The 21,881-nt window shown below is 38.5% G+C and overlaps 1 pseudogene; it reads left to right on the top strand.

The window, feature by feature from the left end:
- Positions 1–2,292: 2,292 nt before the first annotated feature.
- On the top strand, positions 2,293–18,612 carry LOC136386953 (T-cell surface glycoprotein CD1b-2-like; annotated as a pseudogene).
- The last annotated feature ends 3,269 nt before the right edge of the window (positions 18,613–21,881 follow it).

Below are 21,881 nucleotides of genomic sequence, written 5' to 3'. Positions count from 1 at the left end.
AAGTACATTGAGTATTCAACTTTGGGCTTAAGTTCTCCAAGGCTAAGAGGTACAATATTTTTAGTCAGAACACCAACTACATACATTGTTAAAAACTAGGACCCCTTTTATAAATGTTGGTGCAATGGGGACGTCAAGAGGCACACAAGAGCAAAAAGCAAATCTGGAATCCTAATAGTAGAGAGATGGATGAGAAATGAGAGACCCTGTGGGAGGCATGTGGCTGAGGGAGGCAGTCGTATTTCTCTGACAGGGAAGTGAGCAGAAAGAGATGTCGGTTTGTGGCAAAGTAAGTGACAGAAGACTTCAAAAGGGTTTGGAGAAGAAGCTGATATCTGAGTCAGCAGGCACTCACCCTACTGAAGCATTCTTACCTAACAGAGTTCCAGTGCTGCTGCTTCTGCTCCTGCTCTTCAAGGGAATTCTCTGCCATGGGCCAAGTACAGTAGGAAAGAGAACACAGGTGGGAAGGTACCCCTCCTATCACATGCTCCAAATCTTGTTTTTAATCAACCAGAGCTGGCAGCACATCAAGAGCTCAGGCTCACTGGATAAATTTCAGACTTTTTGCTAGGACACTGTTAAGCACCATTTGTTTTCTGTTACCACGGTCCCCAAGTAATCTTAACAAGGAGAGTTCCAATGCTGCTGCTTCTGCCCCAAGTAATCTTAACAAGGAGAGTTGAAGAACATGCAGGTGTTACTGCAGTTGTACATGCATAGCCTTGCATTGAAGTGCAGGCATTTTCAGTCAGTTTCAGTTTGAATGTAATTTTTCTTTTCCAAGCTGATATTTCCATGAAAGTCCTGACCAGGGAAGATGACATATGGACTCTGACCATTATTCAATCTTCCTGACCTTGTGTTTGGTCTCCCCAGGATCATTCCTTCTTTGTTTCATCTTTACCACTGTTCTGACTGTTCCTCCACCACTCACATACAAAGAAGGACCTACATACACATATCTCTTCATACTCCTGAATATACCCTCATATTAATGCTCCTTGAAATAGCTCTGACCTTTGGATGTTCATTCCCCCATCCTGGCCTCGGACTCAGCCTTCCTCAACCAGAATCTGCCCTTCTTCCTTGTGGCCTAACCAGGACCTAACCACTCTTGAGTGGGCTCTTCTTGACTGGTCTGCTATTTTTCTAACAGGCTCCCCATCTAGCCCATTCAAATTAATTATTTCAACATTCCTTTATTATTTTCACATTGTCACTAACAGATTTCTTCACACTTCTTCCAAACTGTAGTCTTCCACATGATTCACCAGAAAATGTTTCTTCCCTTTAATCTCTTTACTTTGTAGATTGTTGACTTTACCTTGCTACAATATCAAGAACTACTAAAAAAAAGGTCATATACTGGTAGAGAATATAATTTTCCTATCAAGAACTGCTATGGCATAAGATAAATTTCCTTGAAGTATAAAATGTAGTATTTATTTGATTTGATTTTAGGATATGTGTCTTCAGTTCCATTTTACTGGCAAATGTTTTAAATGTGTTCCCTTTAGTGCCCTGGCCATGGATGTATATCATCCTGATAGGCCAAGGTTGCAGGTTCAATACCCAGACACAGCAAGATAGTAATCAATAAATGCGTAAATAAGTGGAACCACAAACTGATGTTTCTGTTTTTCTTTCTTTCTCTCTCTCTTACCCTTCCTCTTTTTAAAATCAATTAATAAGTGTTGGAAGAACTAAAAACATTGAAAACATAGAAAAATAATGCTCTGCCTTTTGTAAATGGTCAACACACACACACACAAACACACACAAATGTGTTGTTAGGGAGACAAGACAAAAGGATAAAATGAGAAAGAGGAGCCATTGAGAAAGTGCAAGAGAAGAGAGGGCCATGCAGAGGAAGATGGGGTTGCGTGGATGAACCAAAAGAATATTACTAGATTAAGACAGGCAATTGTTTCACAGTGCCTATGATTTAAAAGATGTTACAATAAAACATTGGGGAAGAAAAATAACCTTTCAAAACTATATGGTGGCTTTTTCAAGGTAGTATAAAGAAAGCTGAGGTCAGGAAGAACACCTGGAAGCCAGGAAGATAAGAAGAAAAATCTGGAAGTCAAGGGCTGGAGTGGAAATGACAGGCAGTGGGAGGGTCAGGGTGTGGGAGGCACAACTTTTCTCTGATGTTCAACGTGGATGAGGCAGAGACTTGTCCCTTGGAAGAGGAAGTTGCTATAGAGCACTGAGGAAATAATAAGTTTGCTGAATTCAGAGGTCAAACAGCAGCTCAAAGAGTCAGAGCTTTTACCTACTGGTGAAATGCTGCTTTTGCCACTTCTGTTGCTAGCAGATCTCATCCCAGGTGCTGACAACAAGCATGGACAGGATCATGGTAAAAGTAACTCTAGCTGGAACTCTGGGTGTGGGTGGTCTGGATGAAAGCATGCTGTGCATACCGCTGAGGGTCTGGGCCAGCCCATCTCCAGCCTTCTTCTTCTATTTTGGAGGCTGAGGTTGGAGCCAGAGGCTCTGACAAAAGCAATTGTTTCTAGCATTTTGCTGTATAGACTCTGGGTTTTTTTCCTAGATATTTTGGGTTTTATTTTCCCCCAACCCTATCCCCTGCTTCTTTTCTCTTTTGTTCACATTTCCTGTCCTTCCACTACCCACAGCTCTCCATGGGCCGACCTCTTTCCATGTCAACCAGATATCATCATTTGTCAACAACACCTGTGCACAAAATCAAGGCTCAGGCTGGCTGGATGATTTGCAGATCCATGGCTGGGATAGTGACAAAGGCACTGCCATTTTCCTGAAGCCTTGGTCCAAGGGCATCTTCAGTGATGCAGAGATGACTGAGGTGGTGGAAACGTCACGGGTTTATTTCATTGGTTTCACTCAGATAGTACAGAATCGAGTCAGTGAATTTGAGTTGACATGTGAGTGCTGTTCTCTGATCTGGGGAGATTACCAATGATATTTCTCTCTCTCTCTCTCTCTCTCTCTCTCTCTCTCTCTCTCAGTTTATGCTGCTGTACCACATGATCTTTCTCTCTCCTTCTCAGTTAATCCAACTGTTTGCACACACATCTCTAGAAGCAGTCTTCCTCTTAGATTCCATACCTCCACAAGGTATTTCAGATTCTTCCTGCTTCTTGCACCTTGCCTGATACAGAACTCCTTTTGTGTATAGATTTTCCCTTTAAACACCAAGAAAGAGGCCTTCACTTTTTCTACTTTTCCTACCCTGTCCCTGAGTGAACTAAATGTGATTCCTTTGATTTCAGTCCAACTCCTAAGCATCTCCTGCCTGCTCCTCCTCTCAATGTAATTCTCCCGTTTGTCCTGGAATGTGTACTTCCTCCTGACTTTATAATCAGTCTCCTCAGATTTCCCCCTTCTTTTTTCTCACCCACTGTACTTTACTACAACAGTCTTTTTCCACCACTTATGATATGTTTACTTTTTCCCTGTTCTCTTCTATGAAGAGGTCTCTGAATAGCTTTGACTGGGTAGCTCAGTGATTTAGAGCACTATCCCAATATGTTAAGTTTATAGGTTCAACCGCCAGTCAGGGCTTATAGAGAACTTAACGAATGAGTGCATGTATAGGTGGAAAATAATCGATGCTTCTCTCTTTCTCTCTTTCTCTCCCCCTCCCTCCTTCCATCTCTGAAATCAATCAATCAATAAATTTTTTTTAAACTAACAGTCTCAGAATACAGTCATAGAACATTTGACAGTCAGGATATGTTCTGGGAAATACATTATTAGACAATGTTATTGTTGTGTAACTATCAGAGTACACTTAAATATACCTAGATAAGATAGCTTACCACACACCTAGTCTGTACAGTATATTTTTTGCTTCAAGGCTAATATACTATACAGCAGATTACTGTACAAAAAATATGTATCATTAAATCAAACAGAAGAGTAAATTATGCTATCAAGTGATGCAGTAAACACGACAGGTGTAAAGCTATTGCTGGTATAACAGGACATACTTTTACAGAAAAATTTTTTTCTAACTAGAAAGCGTGCATTCTAAAATAAAAACTAAAACTATAATAAATACATAAACTAGTCACATTATTTATTATCATTATGAAGTGTTATGTCCTCTACATATTACATTGTTATTCTCTTACACAACTGGCTGCACAGTTTTTTACCTCAGTATCACCACAAACACATGAGCAATGCTTTATGCTGTTAACAATGGACATGATGTCAGTAAGCAATGGGAATTTTTCAGCTTTATTATAATCTATGGCAGTGGTCCTCAACCCCCTGGCCATAAACCGATACCGGTCCGTGGGCTATTAGGTACCGGTCTGCAGAGAAAGAATAAATAACCTACATTATTTTTGTTTTATTTATATTTAAGTCTGAACAATGTTTTATTTTTTAAAAATGACCAGATTCCCTCTGTTACATTTGTCTAAGACTCACTCTTGATACTTGTCTTGGTCACGTGATACATTTATCCATCCCACCCTAAAGGCCAGTCCGTGAAAATATTTTCTGACATCAAACTGGTCAGTGGCCCAAAAATGGTTGGGGACCACTGATCTATGGGATTACCCTCTTATACATAGGTTTTTATTCACTGAAAGTCATTATGTAGCACGTGATGGTAATGGATTTGCTTTTGGCTCCTTTAACATCTCAAACATTGATGCTCACCCAAATGAAAAGAGTAGGTTTTTTGCCCATCCCTTTCCTCTTTGTTGGTTTTTAAATATATTTTTCTCTTTTTTCTTATATCTAGATCCCTTTGAGATCCAGGCTATAGGAGGCTCTGAGCTGCATTCTGGGGAGACCACTGTAAGCTTCCTGAAGGGAGCTTTGGGAGTAGTGGATTTTGCGAGCTTCCAGAATAATTTGTGTGTGCCTGCTGCACAGGGCAGCCCCAGGGCACAAAGGTTTTGGGCACTTGTCTCTGAATACCAAGGTCTCATTAATATCATAGAGATGCTCCTCTCAAACACCTGTCCTTGATTTCTCTTGGGCATTCTCGATGCTGGGAAGGTGAAACTACAGAGACAAGGTTAGTCCTGTTCTCTCTCCAAGACTTTTCTATGTCACTTTCCACCACTTCTTTAAATTTTATGGGAGTAGTTCCATAAGAGAGAGGAGCTTAATCAATAAATTTTGGGGGGTTCCAAAGGAGTGGGAGAATTCACTGTTCAAAGTTGTGGGTTTCTGATTCTCTATGCTCTGGATTAGTGTCATAATGTGACACTGTCCTGCTCCTTTCTGCCCCAGTGAAGCCCGAGGACTGGCTTTCCAGTGGCCCCCCTCCTCTGCCTGGTCATCTGCTTCTGGTGTGCCATGTCTCAGGATTTTACCCCAAACTTATATGGGTGATGTGGATGAGGGGTGAGCAGGAGCATCCAGGAACTCATCAAGGTGACATCCTGCCCAATGCTGATGAGACATGGTATCTCCGAGTAACCCTGGTGGTTGTGGCTGGGGAGGAGGCTAACCTGAACTGCCAAGTAAAGCACAGCAGCCTGGGAGGCCAGGAAATTGTCCTCCACTGGGGTGAGAAGAACTGGACTGGACCTGGCTGTAAATGGGAGGAGATGGTCCACAATCATGGAGGGAGGGGCGAGCAAATGGTGAGACTTAGTGGGTGTGACAGAGAAGCAAGGAGGGAGGGAAGGAGAAAAGGAAAGAAGGAGGAAAAACAAGAGAGAGAAAGAGATAGATGACCTAGGCAGCAAAGTTTAACTGGTGTGCCACAGGATCTTTTAAAACACGCAGTACTTGTCTATTTAGTAATGAGTGGATTTCTTGGATTGCCATATTTTAAAAATGACAACAGCCAACACAATAATATCCATCTGGTGTGAATGAATCAAATTTTACTTATTTTTTTATCAGATCAGCTTAAAATATATTTTGGGGGGTGCCACAAAATTTTAGTAATTAGTGTGTGTCATTAGATAAAAAAAGATTGAAAATCACTCACCTGTTATATAAAAAATAAGAATTATGGGCTTATAAATTGGGTGACATGAGACAAGAAGAAATGATAGAAGATAGATGAGGATTATTGTGTTAGAGAATCTGAGAGGGAAAGTTGAATTTGCCTTTATATCAAAAGCAGGTGAGTGATGGAGCTGACACCCAGGTGAGCTAAGGAAGGGCAGGAAGAGTCAGAGAATAGGTATTTCAGTGACATCTGTGTGTCTTCCCCCAATTTTCAGGACACCCTACTTCCACCACGGTGATAATTTTGGCAATAATATTGCCCACCTTTATTCTTTTGATATGTCTTGCATTATGGTACTTGAGGCAAAGGTAAGTTTAAAAAAATCTTTCTTTTCCACTCTTCCACTCTTTTATACCATTTTTATTTATTTACATCACTTAAGCCTCGATCTTACTTTCATTTATTTTTTAATTTATTGGGTTGACATTGTTCACCAAACCATAGAGGTTTCAAGTGTACAACTCAATATACCACCATCTGCACTCTGCATCCTGCTCCCTCTCCCCAGATCAGTGACCCTGCCCTCCACCCCCTCCACCCCCTATTCTCTCTGACTTCTGCCACCCTGTTGTCTGTATCTATGTCTTATCTGTTTATGTTTTGGGCTAATCCCTTCACCTTCTTTGATCCAGTCTCCTCTTCCCCTGTCCCTCTGACAGCTGTCCATCTGCTCCCTGTGTCCCTGCCTCTGCACTTTCCCCCACTTCCCATGTATTTTATATAAATCTGTGTTTTAATTGTGGTAAAAATCCATGACCTGAAAGTTATTATCTCCATCATTTTAAATGCATAGCTTAACAGTATTAATTACATTTCCATTTTGTGCAATTAATCTCTAGTACTCTTTTCATCTAGAAAAATTAAAGTTGTATACCCATTAAACAACATCTTGTCGTTTCACGGTCTTCTGGGCCCAGACATCCAACATTCCACTTTCTGCCTGTATAATTGTGACTACTCTACATACCTCATGTCAGTGAAATCATTATTTGGTGATTTTTTATGACTGGATTATTTTATTTAGTATAATGTACTTATGGTTCAGCTATGTTGTAGCATGTGTCAGAATTTATTTTCTTTTTAAGGAAGACTGAATAATATTCTATTGTATTTATGTAACATGTTTGTTTATTTATTCACCTGGCAATGGATATCTGGGTTGATTCTATCTTTTTGTCATTATGAATAATTCTGGTATGAAATGGGTATACAAATATATCTTATGTAGACCTAAAACTGCTTGTGTTAACAGGTCATATCAGATTATTCAGTGAGATTTCATCATTTCTCCTTTCCCATTTGGAATAAATACCCAGAAGACCAGAAGTTCAAGTTGTCAGCACAGGAGTCAATGTCATCATATTTAATAAAATAATTATCATATTTTACAACTCAGAGTTTTCTTAGGTTGTGAGATATATTATAATTTACACAATAGCAAAAGAGAATTAAGAACTATAAGATGGTATCAGTGCTGGACTCCAACCAGATTTCAGAGATGTAAGATGAGAGAAAGAATGTATTTTATAATAGATCAAGTACAGATGGTCCCTGACTGAAATTTTTTTACTTTATAATGGTGTGAAAGCAATACATATTTAGTAGAAATGGTGCCTGAATTTTGATTCTTTCCTTAGCTACCCACATGGAGTCATAAAATCATGAAGATAAACCACCAATATTCTCCTATATGTAATATTTATTGTGTTAGATGATATTGCCCACATGTAGGCTAATATGTTTTGAGCATGTTTAAAGTATGCAAAGCTTAGTTATGCTATGCTGTAAGCTACTTACTAAAATGCTTTTTTATTTTTATTTTTAGCAAAAGAGAGGGATAGACAGGGACAGACAAACTGGAAGGTATATGGGAAGCATCAACTCATAGTTGTAGCACCTTAGTTGCTCATTAATTGATTTCTTATATGTACCTTCACTGGGAGGCTCTAACTGAAACTCTGACCCCTTGCTCAAGGAAGTGAGCAAGGGCTTAAGCCAGTGACCTTTAGGTCCTACAGTAAATATGGGGTCATGTGTATAATCCACACATCAAGCTTGCAACCTAGCATTCAAGCTGGTGAACCTGCATTCAAGCCATATGAACCTGTGTTCAAGCTGGTAACCTTGGGGTTTCAAAGCTAAGTATTCAACATCCCAGGCTGATGCTCTATCCACTGTGCCCCCACCTGGTCAGGTGCATTAAATGCTTTTTTGACATATGATATTTTCATTTTACAATGGACTTTTTGGCATGTTTCTACATTGTAGATCAAGGAGCATCTGTGTATAATTTAATGGTGAAATATCTTTGTATTCCTGTTTCAAAATATTTTTTCTGCTTGTGCTGAAATAACATTTGACAAATTAAGCTAACTAAAATTATGCTGGAATAGTTATTTTTGCAGAGATACTAATTATTTTAATGTGATTTCTCTGTCACTATCTAGATGACTTTCTAACCTTCAAGGCCCATTTGTGACACTTCTTTCTCCTTCCCTAGTTCTACAATGGAAATACCTTTTCTTGTCTGGTGTCATGCACAGATCCATTTTACTCAGTGTCCTCAACATAGAAGGCTTCTTTTTCTTTTGTATTTGAAAGTCCCTTGAGGGAAAGCTTGTTCTAAATGGATCTCTGGCAAGATTTTTTACTTGCATAAGTATTGGTTCAGTAAAATTATCTGAGGATATAACTGCCATGTTAATAGGTTTAATCAAAATTACTTCTTTCCTCCTTTTATTCTTTATATTTGATATTTTATCTCTTATTATCTATAAAGTATTTCTTAAATAGCAAATATATATGTATAGATACCATGTTCTCCATTTTTATGCCCTGAACCCCTCTGGAAAAACACCTTCATGCCCATACTATAACTAGAGTTTACCTAAAAGATTAATCTGAATATGATTCTGTTCCTCATTTCTTAGTGAGAATAAATGAGAAGTAGGATTTGTGAGGGATAACAGTGCAAGGAAGTTGTTAAATAGTCACGTCAGAATCAAAAGGGCTATTCTTGTTTTCAGGGACTTTGAGATCTATTGTGTATCAATTCATTTTGATCTTTGACATATATGTATACTTTATTTATTTATTTATTTATTTATTTATTTATTTATTTATTAATTTTGCTTATTCTAGTGGTAGGATTCAGATAATTTCCCAACAGGTTCTCTGCCCTAATTATTGTTTTAAGTATTATAAAATGATATACCAAAATGTAGTTTATTATTTCATGCATTTAATACGTAAATAAGAACAACAAAAGAGTACATAAAATTAGATTATGTTATAAGAAAGAGTTTTAAAATATTCATAAAAAATAAAATAATACTCAAAAAAAGCAATAAAACTGGTATTTAAAATATTTTCAGCTTGACCAGGTGATGGTATAGTGGATAGAGCATTGGACTGGGATGCAGAGGATAAGGTTTGAAAAACTTAGTTTGCCGGCTTGAGTGTGGGCTCATCTGGTTTGAGTAAGGCTCACCACCAGCTTGTGTGCGGTATTGCTGGCATGAGCATGGGATCATTGACATGAACCCATGGTCTCTGCCTTGAGCCCATCGGTGGCTGGCTTGAAGCCCAAGGTCATTGGCTTAAGCCCAAGGTCACTGGCTTGAGTAAGGGGTCACTCACTCTGCTATAACTCCCCTGCCCCAGTCAAGGCACATATAAAGAATCAATCAATGAATGACCAAGATGCCACAATAAAGTATTGATGCTTCTCATCTCTATTTCTTCCTTTCTGTTTGTCCTTCTGTCTCTGTGTGTGTGTGTCTCTGTCACAGTAAATAAATAAATAAATAAATAAATAAATAAATAAATAAATAAATAAATATATTTCCATATTGCTTTTTGATTGGCATTCTCACTTGCAATTTTTTTTTACCTATGGATGGAATGAACATTACCACAGGTACCTTAGAGTATGATGTTGCACAGATGAATGTTAAAAAAAAGTAAGGAATGTTAACTTATGATTTCCACATTGAGTGGCTGCCAGGAGTCCACATTGGATAGAACCCTGATTACAAATGCCATTTTAACAACCAGTTTGCCAAACTCAACAGAAAATTAGTTATCAGTTCTGATGAACCAGTGCAAACTGGCTGAATCCCATGACTGGTTTATTCCATAGTTTTCTAAAATCACTACTTAAAAAATCTAAATTCATTTGATTAGAACAGCAGCAGGAGAAAGGTGGAAAGCATTTGAATTTATTTAGTATAGAATTTAAAAAGGGAAGTCACAGTAAGCAGAAGTTTTGGAGAAGTGAGGGGATCTGGAAGCTTTACTCCCACCTGAAATTTTTAGGACAATGTTGACTTTAGGAGTTGAGATGGGAAGGAAATGGCTGAAAATATATGTTTATCATCTTGGCATTAGATTAGCGAGTTATCAATAATTCTCCAGAATGCATTAATTTCTGCCTCATCATGTAGAGTAGGCCTGTTGTTGTATGCTTTACTGCACCCTCAGCTACAGTCGAGGGCCCTAAATAATCCATGTTTCTTGGAGTGTGAACTATAAGTCACCACCAGCAGCAGTACCTATGAGTTTGTTAGAAAATATAATTTTCAGACCCCACTATAACTTACTACCTAAAAAAACCCAAAAAAGAAACTAAAAAGCTATGTTTTAACAAGGCTTTCAGATTATTCTGATATACATTTAAGTTTGACAACTCCTGGTCTAAAGATTTCCTTTTACTACTGACATTTGGGTGAGATGATACTTTGTTATGGAAGGTTGTCCTGTGCACCATAGAAATTTTAGCAGCATCTCTACTCATAAGATGCCAGTAGTATATTTCCAATTTTGGCTACCATATATATCTGTACATACTGCCAAATGTCCTTTAGGGGGTAAATTCAACCTTAGATGGAAGCCTGTTTAGTTGGAATAATCTGTTCACAGCTTGTATGTGACCTAATTTGGTCCAATTCAGCTAACGCTGACTGATTATATTTGGTGGATGAGAAAAGATGTGTTTTTTTTTTTTTTGTCTGGACGGTATGTATGCCACCTTCAAAGCTCAAGATTGCCACAGAATTTTGTTCCATGGGTAAAGCTGACCAGGAAAAAAGCCCATACATAAACAGAATGATGAAATGAAAGAGCTAAAGATCAAATCTTTCTCTTCGTGGAGACTTAGCCACCTCTGGATACGTTAGTTATATAAACCCAGCTTTCATTGTTCCTGTTAAATCAATTTAGTTTAAACTTTAAATTTCTTGAAAATTTTGATTTCTTTGCGTCTCATGACTTGCAATAGTCTTTTCATGTTCTTCTTAAATTATTATTATTATTATTTTGTTCTTCTTAATCTCCTTCCTTCCTCAAAGCATCTCTTCAATGTAGTTTCCTGAACTCATGATTTTCCTCTTAGTGTCCTCAGCTTGGAACACGTAAATTTACTCATGATTTTCATGTGATTTCTAAATAAATTACTTTTAGAAAGAGAAATTTTGTTTCATGATACATGAGCTTTTCAATTTATTCTTTCTTTTTTCTTTTTTGGCCATAGTGTGTGTGCATGGATATGTGTTCCTGTGATTTTTGCTAATACATAAAAATATGTTTAAAATATTTATACCTGGCTTCCAGTATCTATAAAATTGAGAAACTTTATATTTTATCTGTAGTTCCTCTTGGATAGTCTATGCATACTTTTATGACATCTATAAATAGGAAAAATCCAATTGTTTCTTTTGATCCTTTAGAGCAGGGGTCCCCAAACTTTTTACACAGGGGGCCAGTTCACTGTCCCTCAGACTGTTGGAGGGCCGGACTATAAAAAAAAACTATGAACAAATCCCTATGCACACTGCATATAACTTATTTTAAAGTAAAAATACAAAATGGGAACAATTACAGTATTTAAAATAAAGAACAAGTAAATTTAAATCAATAGACTGACCAGTATTTCAATGGGAACTATGCTCCTCTCACTGACCACCAATGAAAGAGGTGCCCCTTCTGGAAGTGTGGCAGGCGCCGGATAAATGGCCTCAGGGGGCCACATGCAGCCCATGGGCTGTAGTTTGGGGAACCCTGCTTTAGAGTATTGTTTTGCCCACCTGCACTGAATATGAGCTCTAGTACCTATGAGGAGAACTGACAGCTGACATTCTCATCTTTTTAAATATATTAGATAAGAATTATTCAGAATTTAACATTAGTTATTATAATTACTGTTAAGAGTTTCTGTATTTTTTATAAAATTAAAAACATTTTCTTTCAATTTGCTAAATATTTATCATTATTACTGTTACTATGAATAGCTACTGAATTTTATTAGATGCTTATTCTGCCTATCTTGAAATAACAAGATATTTTATATTTTGTCCTTAATATAGTAAATCACATGGTAAAATAAAATTGTGTTTCTATACCATATCTCTCTTGTTCTTAATGTATGTATATGGATTCAGTTGGTAATATTTTGTTTATATTATATTGTTACTTATTATCTGTAACTTTCCTGGTAAGTAATTCTATTAAGGATTGTTTGCTTCATAAATTGAATCAAGAAATATTTTCCATATTTCTATTTTCAGAGATGATTTATGTGTTGCTTTAATGTTACTATTTTGTATAATTCAATTCTGAAGCCATATATGTTGGAATATAATTTTTTGAGTAGGGTGTAAACCTCACAGCTAATTAAAAAATAAATATATCTTTATTCAAATTATATACTTATTTTTGTGTCATATTTATTATGTTGTGTTTTTCAAGAATTTGTCCAAGTTTTCAATGTTCAATTTATTGTTGGTGCTGTGCATAATATCTATTAATTATCACGTTAATGTCTAGAGGGTTCGCAGTTATGTACCCTTTTTTTCCAGGTCTTGAAATTTTATTCTCTTTCTCATACTTTCTTTCTCTTTTTAATTTTGACAGGTATTTAATAATTTTATAAACTTTTCAAAAACTAACTTTTGGCTTTGATAGGTGTTTCTATAAGCATATTATTTCCTGTTTCTGCCAATAGTTATTTGGTTTTTAAATTAAATTTCTTGAGGTGACATTGGTTAGTGAAACTATATAGGATTAAAGTGTAAGTTCTATAATACCTTATCTGTATATTGCCTTGTGTGTTCACAAACCAAAGTCAAATCTTATTCCATCACAACATACTTGAATCCCTTTAACTCATACTACTCTCCCACCTCCTTCTCTCTGGTAACCACCAAACTATTGTTTGTGTTTTTCTTGTTTATTTGTTGCTTCAATTTTTTGTTACAAATATGAACAAGATCATATATTTCCTGAATTTTTCTGTCTGACTTACTTTGCTTAGAATAATATTCCCAAAATCTATTTCTGTTGTTGTAAATAACAATATTTTATCTTCTCCTATGGCTGAGTAGTATTCCATTGTGTATCGGCACTATGTCTTCTTTATCCAATTATCTATGAAATGACACTTTGGTTGTTTCCATGTCTTGGCTACCATGAATAATGCTGCAATGAACATACAGGTGTATAAATCATTGCAAATAAATAATTTCAAAATTTTTGTGTAGATGCCTAGAAGTGGAATACTGGGTCATATGGTAACAGTATTCTTAATTTTTTGAGGTGCCTTCACACTGTCTTCCATAGTGACTCTAGTTTTCATTTCCATCAGTAGTGAATGAGGGTTTATTGTTCTTCACAACTTCTTCAACTCTTATTATTACTTATTTTGTTGGTAATAGCCATTGTAACAGTGTGAGGTGCTACCTCACTGTAGTTTTGATTTTCATTTCCCTAATAGGAAGTGATGGTGACAATCTTATACCTGTTGGCCATTTGTAAGTTTTTTTGAGGAAAAGTGTCTGTTCATGTCCCCTGCTCATTTTTTTATTGGATTGTTTGTTTGTTGGTGTCAATTTGTTTGAGTTCTTTAACCTTTTTTGATTTTAACCCCTTGTCAGAGCTATTTACAAATATCTTCTCTCATTTGGCTGGCTATCGTATTGTTTGCTGGTAGTCTGTTTCACTATACAGAAACTTTTTAGTTTGATTTAGTTCCAATCATTTATTTTTGCTTTTATTTCTCTTGCTTTGGGGTCAAAGGCATAAAATCCACTCTAAGGCCAAGGTCTGTACGTATAGTTATTCAAGTTTTTTTATGTAATTTCTTGTTTCTGGTCTTCTATTTAGGTTTTTGATCCAGTTTGAGTTCATTTTTGCATGTGGGGACTAACAGTAATCTATATCATTCTTTTACATGTGGTTTCCAATTTCTCAGCACAATTTGAAGAGATTTTTTTCTTCATTTTGTGTTTTTGGCTCCTTTGTCAAAAATTATTTGTCCTTATACAAGTAGTTTTATTTCGGGGCTCTCAATTTGTCCCATTGGTCAGTGTGATTTATTGCCAATACCATGCTCTTTTATCGTGGCTCTGTGGTATAATTTGAAGTGAAGTAGTGTGATACCTCTGGCTTTATTCTTTTTTTTTCACTTGGCATTGGTTATTCAGGATCTTTGTGATTACATAGAAATCTGATGATTTCTTGTTCTATTTCTTTAAAAAAATGACATTCGCATTTTAATAGGAATTGCATTAAATCTGTATATTGCTTTCAGTAATATAGCCATTTCAACTATGTTGATTCCTTCAAGCCATGAATGTAGAGTATCTTTTCATTTCATTGCATATTTATCATTGTTTTTAATACAGCTTTGTAGTTTTCAATAAATAGGTGGTTTACATACTTCTTTAAGTTTATTCCTAAATATAAATATTTTATTATTTTGGTTACAATTGTGAAAAAAAAAAGTTTTTTAAATTTTATTTTTTAAAGCTTTTTTTTTCTTAATACAGGGAAAGAGATAGAGTCAGAGAGAGGGATAGGTAGGTACAGACAGACAAGAATGGAGAGATGAGAAGCATCAATTATAAGTTTTTCGTTTTTGACATCTTAGTTGTTCATTGATTGCTTTTTCATATGTGCCTTGACCATGGGCCTTCAGCAGAACGAGTAACGCCTTGTTCGAGCTAGTGACCTTGGGTCCAAGCTGGTGAGCTTTTTCTCAAGCCAGATGAGCCCGCACTCAAGCTGGTGACCTCGGGGTCTGAAACCTGGGTCGTCGACATCCCAGTTGAACACACTATCCACTGTGCCACTGCCTGGTCAGGCTTTAAATTTTATTTTTTATTTTTATTTTTTTTGTATTTTTCTGAAGTTGGAAACAGGGAGGCAGTCAGACAGACTCCTGCATGTGCCAGACCGGGATTGACCCATCATACCCACCAAGGGGCGATGATTTGCCCATCTGGGGCATTGCTCTGGTGCAACCAGAGCCTTTCTAGCACCTGAGGCAGAGGCCATGGAGCCATCCTTAACACCCGGCCAACTTTGCTCCAATGGAGCCTTGGCTGTGGGAGAGGAAGTGAGAGAAAGAGAGGAAGGAGAGGGGAAGGGGTGGAGAAGCAGATGGGCACTTATCCTGTGTGCCCTGGCTGGGAATCGAACCTGGGACTCCTGCATGCCAGGCCGATGCTGTACCACTGCGGCAACTGGCCAAGGCTTTAAATTTTATTTTTTAAGGATTCATTGTTGGTTTATAAGAAAGCAGCAGATTTTTTTTTTATATTTTGGTACTTTAAAGTATTTATTGTTTCTAAGAGTTTTTTTTGGGGGGGGTTGTATATATAGTGTGTCTGTAAAGTCATGGGGCACTTTTTTCCAGTAACAGAAAAGCAACAAAATATGATAGAAATGTGAAATCTGCACCAAATAAAGGAAAACCCTCCCAGTTTCTGGAGGATGATGTGGCAGCATGTGCGCATTTACAGATGATGATGTAACACCATGTATACAGCGGAGGAGCCCACGGTCATGCCAGTCGAGATTTGGATGGTACAGAGGAAAGTTCAGTGTGTTCTGTGGCTCGCTAAATTCGAATCCGTGACCAAAGTGCAATGTGAATATCGGCGCGTTTATAAGGAAGCAACACCACATAGGAATAACATTACTCAGTGGGATAAGCAGTTGAAGGAAACTGGCAGTTTGGTGGAGAAACCCCATTCTGGTAGGCCATCAGTCAGTGATGAGTCTGTATACAAACCCATATATGTATTGGTATTACATTTCAAAAATGCCATGGCTTCTTTGCCTACCTTTTACATTTGCCATTTTTCTAGATCCTTTTTAAATTTCTTTTGATTTCTAAATATATTATTGCTTGACTAGGCAGTGGTGCAATAAATGGAGTGTTAGACTGGAATGCTGAGGACCCAGGCTCAAAACCCCAAGGTCACTGGCTTGAGTGCGGACTCATCCGACTAAAGCATGGGGTCAATTGCTTGAACTAAGGATCATAGATATAATCCTATGGTTGCTGGCTTGAGCCCAAAGGTCGCTGGGTGAAGCCCAATGTCGAACTCGCTGGCTCAGCTGGGCCCTTTCTCTGCCCCGAGCCCCCCGCATCAAGGCACATATGAGAAAGCAATCAATGAACATCTAAGGTGCAGCAACTATGAGTTGATACTTCTCATTTCTCTCCCTTCCTATCTGTTTGTACCTGTCTTTCCTACCCTTCAACTCTCTCGCTAAAAAATTTTGAAAATAAAAAATTCTTTTCTTAAGGTACTATCCATTTTGTTCATTCTTTCCTGTACATTTAATCTTTATTTCTAATTTTTTCTTTTGTCATTAATTCTGTCATGTGTTTTACCATATCACCTATTTCAGATTTATGTTGTTCTTTCATTATTTTTTATTACAATAAAACTCAATTTACAATTTTTTTTTTTATTTATTTTTTATTTTTTCTTATTTATTTATTTTTAAAGACTTTTTTTTAAGATTTTATTATTTATTCTTTATAGAGAGGGGGAGAGAGAGAGAGAGAGAGAGAGAGAGAGAGAGAGAAGGGGGGAGGAGCAGGAAGCATCAACTCCCATATGTGCCTTGACCAGGCAAGCCCAGGGTTTTGAACCGGCGACCTCAGCATTTCCAGGTCGACGCTTTATCCACTGCACCACCACAGGTCAGGCCCCTCAATTTACAATTTTAACTACTTTTCAGTATACAATTCAACCATATTAACAACATCATGTTATTATTATGCAACCATCACTACCACTTAAATTTAAAATAATTAAGTCAAAATACTTCACAGGATTTCAGAAAGATGGAGGGAGCAGAACAGTTTTTTAACCTCCCCAACCCGTCATGGAAAGAGATCAACACAAACCAAAAAACCATAGTAATACTTCTCAGCATTTATTAAATATTTGTAGAACTTTTTTATTTATTCCAAACAGGAATTCTGTCCCCTTTAGGTAATAACTGCCCATTCCCACTATCACCATGGTCTTTCATTTTTTCCCACTGTTTTCCCTCTTGTCTTTTAGCTCATTTTTAAACAGCTGATTCCACTTATCATGTTTTGTGAGCTGGTACTTTCTGATTTCTCATAGAAGGAGTGAGTCATCCATGTAGCATCTGGTGGCGAAAATCAGGGGGGATTTAGCCCCCCTGGATGAGAAGGGAGTCTGCTGGAAACAGATGTGCCTTCCCGGAGTCGAGCACTTGTATAGTTACAGGACCAGCAGGCAAGTGCATTGCCCAGTCATCCAACAACTTGTGATAGGACTCCACCATGCTTGGGTCATGCAGAAAGGTCTGTGGGCTGGATCAGAGGCTCCATTGGGGAGCTCTTTTCCTGAAAAAATTCTTGGCAGAGACTCAGACAGCGATTGGACTGTGAAGCTTGGAAATGGGACCAATCTTTCCCACTTCAAGTGCACAGAAGGCGCCCCCAGCCCTACCTGTTGAGTCACTTGGCCTGCCTTCCAGTCCCTGTGGCTTCACTGTGCTGAGTTCAGTCTGACAGGAGAAGCAGACGCTGCACAGCACTGGAAATTTCAGAGCCTATTTTCAGGAAAGGTTTGTCCTGAATAAGATGGGAAAAAGCTGAAATGTGTGGCTACATCATAAGGGGACCACTACTATCTCTCCTGCAAGTTCAGGCCTCACTATTCTCCCAATGGGAGACTTATTTGGCCTATCTCTTTCACAGCTAGTGGCCCTGCCTTGCTGAGATGAGTCCCACAAAGATACTGGAGAGCTACTCAGAACAGGACCATTCTTGAAGGCAGAAGGATTTTGCTTGGGAAGAAAAAGAAGTGCCCAACACCCCCTTACAGACCTGCTGGTTCTACCACAAATGGTAGACTAAATATGCCTTCCAACGTCTCAGCTCTGAAGGGATCAGTATTACACAGAGTTGAGACATTCTCAGTGTGTATCTCTCATAAGCTATTGCCTAAGAGCAGGAAAAGTGCTCAGCCCTTTTCTGTGGGGTCCTTGGGTACCACCCTCAATGGGAGACTCTTTTGATATCTCCTCCCTAATCCCAGGTAGTATCACTTTTTTGAAATTGCTCCTGCAGAGAGGATGGAGGGTGGCACCCGGTATTTCTTCAAAATGCTCTGGAGGAAGACCAGGAAACCCTGAGGGGTGGCAGTGTAGCTTTCAGGTATCAGGTAGATGTGGACCTCAAAAATGCTTGGAAGTTTCATAAATCTGTCCCCAGCTCTAAGCTGGAGGAAGTCGACCCTCCTACACAAACCCAGGCTCAGCAGATGCCACAAATAGTGAATAGCATGATAATTCCTGACAGGTAGCTCAAGGCCAGTTACACAGAACACCTGACACAGATCTGTCCCTGAACCCTACCTAAGCACACCCAAAACCAACACAATCAGAGTTGGGCTACAGGAAATACCAGACTTTAACCCAACTGGCCATCCAAGTGGCACACCCAAAGAAAGAGACTGGCAAGCACCATTCTCTGCTGGGAACAACACTGCCTCGGGGGGCAGTCCCTGCACAGGGACCCAACACAGTGATTGAGGTTTATCCTTATTATTAGACAGCCTAGAGGGTTAACTCCTCCCAAGAAATGGCCAAAAGCATTCAAGACTAAATTATAACAGCATGTGCACAACACCCACAAGAATCATTCCTGGAACAATGTGCTCAGGTGATCTGTAAGACAGCACCACTGAGCCCACCAAGACATCAACTTCATAAACCCATCATAACAAATCTGGAAGCCATAGCTGCTCTACCTAATACACAGAGACAAAATGGGGAGACAACGAAACATTCCTCAAATAAAAGAACAAGAGAAATCCTGAGAAAAAGAATTAAATAAAATAGAAGTAATCAAAATATCAGAAGTAGGGCTTAAAAGAGTAGTTATAAGGATGCTCAAAGACATCAGGGGAAGAATAGGTGATCTCAGTGAGAACTTAAACAAAGAAACACTAAATCTTAAAAAGGACATAAAAAGAAGCCAATCAGAAATAAAGAACACAGTATGTGAAACAAAGAATACACTAGAAGGTATCAGTAGCAGGTTAGATGAAGCAGAGAATTGAATCAGCTATTTATTGACAAGATGACAGTAAGCACCCTAGCAAAGCATCCAAAAGAAAAGAAAATTAAAACAAAGAAAGTCTGCCTGACCAGGCGGTGGCACAGTGGATACAGCATCAATTGGGACATGGAGGATCCTGATTCGAAACGCAGAGGTCGCTGACTTGAGCGCGGGCTTATCTGATTTGAGCAAGGCTCACCAGATTGAGACCAAGGCTGCTGGCTTGAGCAAGGGGTCACTTGATCTGTTTTCCCACACCACGTGAAGGCACATATGAGAAAGTAATCAATGAACAACTATGGTGCTCCAACGAAGAATTGATGTTTCTCATTTATCTCTTCCTGTCTGTCTGTTCTTATCTGTCCCTCTCTCTGTCTCTGTCACACACACACACACACACACACACACACACACACAAAAGAAAGTAAAGAAAAACACTAAAGAATGTCAAAGGGATCTTTATAACAACATCAAGTGTAATAACATCCATACCATGGCAGTACCAGAAAAAGAAGGAATGAGGAGGGGATCAAAACCTGTTTGAAGAAATAATGACTGTAAACTTCCTTAACCTGGTGTAGGAAAATGTCACACAAATCCAGGAAACACAGAATTGCAATTAACAAAAATGTAAAGGCCTTGGCTGTTGGCTCAGTGAATAAAGTGTTGGTCCAAGGCCAGACATCATAGTTCGATTCTCAGTTGGGCACACATGAGAAGCGACAATCTGCATCTCATGCCCTCTCTCTTCCCTTTCTCTCTCTCTTCCCCCTCAGAGCCAGTAGCTCAATCGCTTTGAGAGTAGACCCTGGGTGCTTAAGATAGCTCAGTTGCTGCGATCGCTAGCCTCAAGCAATGAAGATAGCTTGGTTGGTTTAAGCATCAGCCCCAGACATGGGTTGCCAGTAGATCTCAGTTGGGGTACATGTGGGAGTTTATCTATCTCCCCTCCTTTCACTAAAAAATAAATCAATAAAAAATAAATAAAGATGAATAAAGAGACCCACACTTCAGAGGCCCTGGTCAGAGGCTCAATGAATAGAGTGTTGGCCTGCTGTATAGATGTCCCAGGTTCAATTCCTGGTCAGGGCATACAGGAAAGAGATCATCTGCTTCTCCCCTCTCCCTCTTCCCCTTCTCTCCTTCTTCCTCTCTGGCAGCCAGTGGCTCAATAGGTGAAAGCATGGCCCAAGGCGCTGAGGATAGTTGAGTTAGTCACAGCTCGTCAGCCTCACATGCTAAAAATAGCTCAGTACTTGAGCAGCAGCTCCAGATGGGGTTGCTGGGTGGATTTCATTTGGGGCAATTGCAAGAGTCAACTTCACTATCTCCCTGCTCCTTATTACAAAAATAAAAATAAACACATCATAATTGCAATGGCAAATGATAAAGACAAAGAGAATCATAAAAGCAGCAAGAAGGACAAAGTTAGTTACCTACAGTGGAGCTCTCATAAGTCTGTCGGGTGATTTCTCAACAGAAACAAACTCTTCATACCTGAAGGGATTGGCAAAAAATAGTCAAAGCGATGAAAATCAAGTACCTATAACAAAGACTACTCTTTCCAACAAGACTATCATTTTAAATTGGAGGCCAAATAAGGAGTTTCCCAAGCCAAATAACCTGAAAAAGCAAACGTAGTTCATTACCACCAAAGTAGCACTGCCGGAAATGTTAAAGGATCTGCTTACAGCAGAAGAAGAAGAGGAGTAGGAGGAGGAAGATGAAGAAGAGGAAGAAGATGAAGAAGTAAGAGAAAAAGGAGAAGAATAAGAAGAACAAAAACAACAACAATAACAAAGAGGAATATTATTATTATATATATATAAAGAATAAAACAGTAAATATTAATAATAACTATTAAGCTAGGCCCTTGTTGGTTGGCTCAACGCTAGAGCGTCAGCCCAGCGTGTGGATGTTCCTAGTTCGTTTCCCAGCTAGGGCACACTGGAGAAGCACCCATCTGCTTCTCCGCCCTTCCCCCTCTACTTCCTCTCTATCTCTCTCTTCCCCTCCTGCAGCCAAAGCTCCACTGTAGCAGAGTTAGCCTCCATGCTGAGGATGGCTCCATGGACTCCAATTCAGGTGTTAGAATGGCTCCTATAGCAGCAGAGCAACGCCTCAGGGGAGCCGAGCATCGCTCCCTGGTGGGCATGCAAGATTGATCCCCCCTCTGCTTCTCACTTTGGAAAATACAAAAATTAATAATAATAATAAGCATTAATTCAAGTGAATTAAATCATTCAATTAAAAGACACAGGGTAGCTGAATGAGTAAGAAAACATGACCCATGTATATACTGTCTACAAGAAACCCAACTAAGAACAAAAGATATACACAGACTGAAAGTGAAGTGATGCAAAAGAATATTCCATGAAAATGGAAAAAAAAAAAGCTGGCATAGCAGTGCTTGTATCCCTACAAAATAGACTTCAAAACAAAGGTTGCAACAAGGAAGAAAGAAGGTCACTACATAATACTAATGGAATTGATCCAACAAGAGGATATAAC

The sequence above is a fragment of the Saccopteryx leptura genome, unplaced genomic scaffold (assembly GCF_036850995.1).
Source record: "Saccopteryx leptura isolate mSacLep1 unplaced genomic scaffold, mSacLep1_pri_phased_curated manual_scaffold_23, whole genome shotgun sequence".
In the NCBI taxonomy this organism is placed as follows: domain Eukaryota; kingdom Metazoa; phylum Chordata; class Mammalia; order Chiroptera; family Emballonuridae; genus Saccopteryx; species Saccopteryx leptura.
Note: the sequence above shows the minus strand (reverse complement) of the source record. Positions and strands in the feature narration are given on the sequence as shown.